Source organism: Monodon monoceros, unplaced genomic scaffold, assembly GCF_005190385.1.
Source record: "Monodon monoceros isolate NGI ecotype Baffin Bay Population unplaced genomic scaffold, NGI_Narwhal_1 Super_Scaffold_11, whole genome shotgun sequence".
Taxonomy (NCBI): Eukaryota; Metazoa; Chordata; class Mammalia; order Artiodactyla; family Monodontidae; genus Monodon; species Monodon monoceros.
This window is the reverse complement of record NW_021703767.1, coordinates 86020914-86026269: the sequence shown is the minus strand read 5'-3', so window position 1 is coordinate 86026269 and position 5356 is coordinate 86020914. Positions and strand designations below refer to the sequence as shown.

Below are 5356 nucleotides of genomic sequence, written 5' to 3'. Positions count from 1 at the left end.
GAATTATCCTGATAATTTAATTCATCTTCTATTTTCAATTTAAGTTTCTTCTCAGCCTACAACCCTTAGAACTGATAGGAAGCTGTGTCTACAAAATGCCAACCATGCTGTTACCTTAAACTGTCTAAAAGAATAGATCCTTCCTTTTTCATGCAGGTGTTAGACTTTATGCAGATGCCTGGGGAGTAATGGCACACTAATTATTTGTCTTCCGTGGGATTTCTTGGCTTAAACCACCATTGCCAAGGTAAAAAACAAGACATCTAAGAAACTTCAGCTAGTTAAGTATTTTATAAACAGAGAATTAACTATCATGATTCAAGTAGCTCACTGATCTCAAACTCTATATTCTTTTTTTTTTTTTACCATGGTATCTATATGGTCTTTATTTATTAATCCAACACAAATTTATCTAATGTGCCAAGAATTTTCTTAGGCAAGAGGATTCTGAGATATTTTGAATCAAAATACAGAAAGTTTTGTTTTGAAAACAACCCAGCTGTTAGCTCTTTGAAAAAAATTTAGTTGGAGAGACTCTGATTCTCACTTGCTGGACCATACAAGGTCAGTCTTTTGACTACTCTGTACTTTAGATTCCCTATTTATAACTAAACAAATTTGCAACACATACCAAAGAAATCCTGTATGATTTACAGTTGTTCAAGCAAACAAGAAAACTCTGCTTCAGTTTCTATGAGCTATCTAAAGGATAAAGACAAAAGGCCTATCTCAAATCCATCAGGTTTTGAACAGCATCTTTTCAACATAATACAATAAAGACATATATAAAAGACAAAATACACCTTCCCATTCTAAAACATTTCCTTTAGTCCATATGTACTTTAAATAATCTTGTATTAAGTTTCTACTGCAACTTTCAATGTTCAGAGTAAATCCATCCTGGCACAGTGTTTGTTCTAAGTCAACAGCAGCAGCAGTAGGAGCATAATATAGTAGTTTCACTGTTACTTCCAGAGTCTATAAAGTCCCAGTGCTATTGCCAGGCAAGTGAACACTGAGGCTGCAAGGTAACGAATTGTCTCAAGCTTGTTAGACTCCATTAGGGTTTTTAAATAAGCAATTTCAGTGTCAATTTTGTTACCAGTCTCTGAAATATAACTCTGGTTTTGGTTTCATTTTTGGTAAATTCTGTGGTTGCTTCCATAAGTTTCTTTTCTTGATCTGTAAACATATCTGTTACTCTGCTCCTTCCTAGGTTGATATCCAGTTTATTATCTGCTCTGATTCGACTGGTTTTATTTATCAGTTGTTGCTTAACTTGTTCTAATTCAATTTTCATTTTCTGGTTCTCTGCTCGCAGATTTGCAAATTCACTTTTCTCTAGGACGACCATGTCTTTCCTGATGGAGTCCAAATGAGCCATTAACTGTTGTACTGTTATTTCCTGTTGAACTTGAGTGACCATCTCCTTATAGATAGTATGGAGGCTGACATTTGATAAAGTGGTTAAAGCTGATACGATTGTTTCTGCTTGTGCTTTGCCAAATCCATGAGTTTCCAAGTCCTGAACCAATGCACGGGTATCAAAGTTAATTACCTTTGTCCTAAAGGAGTTATGTCCACTCGCCTCATTTATTATCCTTCTTTAGTTGTGGCGGTGAAGAAATCTCTCCGCAGGGCCGGGGAAATAGACCCGCGGGTAGTTGAAACCCGGAGGCCCCCGCTGCCTTCATGAACGCAGGAGCCGCCAAACCCAGTGGCTCCACATGTCCTCGGCTTTGCAGCTGGTGAGGGAGGGCAAAAGCTCAAACTCTGCATTCTTTTTGATACATTTGACAAAACTCTATTGCTAGTGAATTCTACCTCACTAGTGAATTCCACCTTGCAAGTTTCAGAATAGATTTATTTTAAAGGCATCATAACACCATATAATTACACACTGAATTTTAAAATTAATAATGCTGTATACACAAATAGTATTTTTCATCCAGTTCTCTCAAGGAGAGAACAACACTTTGTCATTAAACTTTGACAGGAGGAGAGATGACCCCATTTGAAAATTGCTGTGGACAGACCTGAAAATAATACTTTCCTCTGGTATCTTACAGCAGCAAATTTCCAAAATCATTTGTATGCCTTTTAGTTGTGATGCTAGGTTTTGTTTGCTTGGTATTCTTTTCCAACATCCATTTTGAATGTGAGCATAAGTATGTTTGTTAACTTTGAAAGATTTCTCCTAAAGAGAAAGAAAAATGGCTAGTTTGGATTCAGGGCAAAGATGAGGGCAAAAAAGAGGTATGTGTCTCCTTTCCCCATTCCACCATACTTTCCTAAGACAGCTCCACTTTCACCCCACACATCACAACAAATACTTATTTGTAATTTTATTTGTGTTAATAACTTATACTATCAAGATGCTCTTTTTAAAACTCCATTTAGTTATGTACAAAACTTATATCAAAATACTATGAAGATCTTAACAGAAGCTAAAGAGCATATTTAATTTTTCAGAACTAAGTTAAATGCTATTTGAGTATGATAACCAATCCTCCCCAACACAAGATGCAATCCTCTTTAAAAAAAAAAAAATCTGTTTATCAATATATTTTATGAAATGGCTTGGGAGTGTTCTTTATTTTATCTTTTACAATATGAGCTGCGGTTGAAGTTGCTTTTCAAAATAGTGCTTTGATAACTCTCTTAACACCATGGCATGAAAGGGTAGAGCCTCATCAATACTTACTCAGGCTTCAAAGACATGGTAACCAGATGTTCTAAGAAACTAGTGATCTACTTTACTTGAGCAAAGTAATATTAACAGAAATTAGTCTTCAGTTATTGGGAACTTTGGACTTCAAAACCCTCTAGAAATAAAAACTTTTCACCTGTCCTTAAAACCAAGAGGTCAAGTATTCATTGGCCAATAAAGACGTCCCCTCATCAGCTAGAAAACACTCATTGAAATCCAATTAACTCTTTCACACAGACAACCTTCATTTTCTATTTTATCAGAAAGTTAAATTTACCATTCTATACTCCAATAAATGTTAAGTTGTTTTGATCTGATAATTGTAAGATGTACTGTATGTATCTTAATTTGTAAGTTTTTAATGCTAAAGCTCAAAGCTGTTCAGATTTAACAGGAGTGCTGGAAATGAGGTACAAAATGCTGGAATTCAAATTAACCAATAAATATATTTTAATATATATCAGCAGGACTCTAGAGGATTCCATTAATGTTGAAAAATAGAAAGGATTTAGGTTAATTTGGTAAGAAGGCAGGTCAGAACGTTTACAACAGTGGTATAGAATTGTATAGAGATGCAAAATTTTTCAAGAGAGCAGAATTTTTTCAAAAACGCTGACTCTAGCTGTCACAGTCCTGCCTTGGCTAAATCCAGTGGAGAGATAGGAGGACTTTCTAATTTGCTTTCCCTCTATTTTAATAATAGCTGTGCATAAGTAATTTATGAAAGGCCAACCAGGCAGTGGGCAACAGAAAATTAAACTCATTTTATCTGAAAGCAGGTGGATTTCTATATATCATTAGCATGCATAGAATTCTCACAATGTTATTTCTCATACTGATGGAATGTAACCAAATAATATATGAGTTTTTTGCTTATGCACGAGTGAAATTTTTAGATAAAAGTGCCAGCCCCAATGGCAATTTTCTGCAAAACGAAAACTAATTCTGCGAAGCTTCTTATTACTGGAAAGACTCATTTGGCTTGCATTAGAGACTGACATAAGTGACTTTAGGATTTTACTAACAGATTAGATGAGATGTGCCACATACTGTAATATCATTAGAGAATGTAACAGCACTGGAACGCTTTGGGGCACTTATTAAGGGTACCGGCACAAGTAAATTGTTTTCCTTTATGACACAAGCTTTTGAATTTTTTCTCTGATTAGAATGCTTTATTTTTATGGATTTTTTTCTGACACTTAAAACAACTTTTATTTTACACTCCCCAAAATTGCACACAAATTATGTTTTGCATGATTCAGCTCAGTGTTACTAAATGCATTATCTATGCCTTATTTCATGAATATCACCTAGGCAGAGGGTAGATATGTATTAAGAAAACAGCTTACACAATACTAAAATCAGAACTCCTCTAACAGAATATTATCCTAACTTACAGCAAAGACTAATCTTCATGGCTCTGAGGAATTTTTGCTATTAGTACCTTTCACTAACTCAATGCTTGTGTGGGTTCTATTCTTAGCCTCTAACAAGATCTTAAAATGGGATCATTAAAAATGGTTATAATATGACTACACCTATTGTTCTGTTTAACTTCCATCCTAAAATTCATTCAAGTATATGAAATATTATCACCTTTTTATTCTGATGCATCTTCCCTTATCAAAAATTATGTATCAAGCAAAATATTTCTTGCTAAGGTAGGCAGAAATGTAGGGTGAAGGCGGAAATGCTTGTCACTTTATAAAAGAAGCTTTGGGAAAAGCTGGGGGTATCAGGAGAATGACTTTGTGCTCAATATGTTTTCCTTTCTGAGTTATCTTTTCCTGATATAAGTTTTTACCTCTTCCTGAATATGGAGAGGGTTTTTTTCCCCTTCTTTCTAAAAGTTCTTTTACATTTCATCATCAGAGAAGGAAATTGAGAAAAATGTACTGCACACCAAGTTACCTAGAGAAGAGCAGCCATAGGAATGAGGTGGCAGTGTGCGTTCAGTGTCCCGGTCTATAGAGTGGTGAGGTTAAGTGTTGTGGAGTCACACCAATGGGAGGTTGATCCCCACCTCTGCTACTTTACTACCCATCTGACTTTAGGCAAATGCCTTCCCTTCTTTGAGTTTTTATTTCCTCACCTATTTGATGGGATCACGATAGCGCTGACCTCGAAGTTTCTCTCTGAAGATCACATGCAACTGGATCACCCTCCTATTTATATTCCATCTCTACAGTGGAAGGGAGGCTCCTGCAAAGAGGATGACCCAATGGGTTGAGAATCCTATCAGACCAATTCTGGTAGATGTTCCAGATTTTTACAAGAACTCAAGATTGTATTAGTTAAAAATTAGAATGTGAAAATAATTAATGAGACAGTCCTCCATGAATGATCCTGACTCTTCAATCTAGGAATGACTGAAGTCAGTCACTGTTACGCTCAAAAGTCACCTCTTCTGAGAACTGGGTTGAGTTGAGTTAGCCACAGCCATCTGTGTGTCCCTAATGCTATTTTAATTAGCGCACTTATCACCCTGCATGGCTATTATTTCCTTAAATATGTTCCTCTGAGCTCTTTGAGGGCAGGGACTGTCTTTGCAACTTCTTAACTTTCTCTGCCAGTGCATTACTCGATATATAGATGTCATTAAAATGAGTGTCTATGAAGAAACAGACTCACAGACATAGAGAA

At 35.8% G+C, this 5356-nt stretch overlaps 1 pseudogene; it reads right to left on the bottom strand.

Moving 5' to 3' along the window:
* Positions 1-965: 965 nt before the first annotated feature.
* LOC114891186 lies at positions 966-1729 on the bottom strand (annotated as a pseudogene).
* Between the last annotated feature and the right edge of the window lie 3627 nt (positions 1730-5356).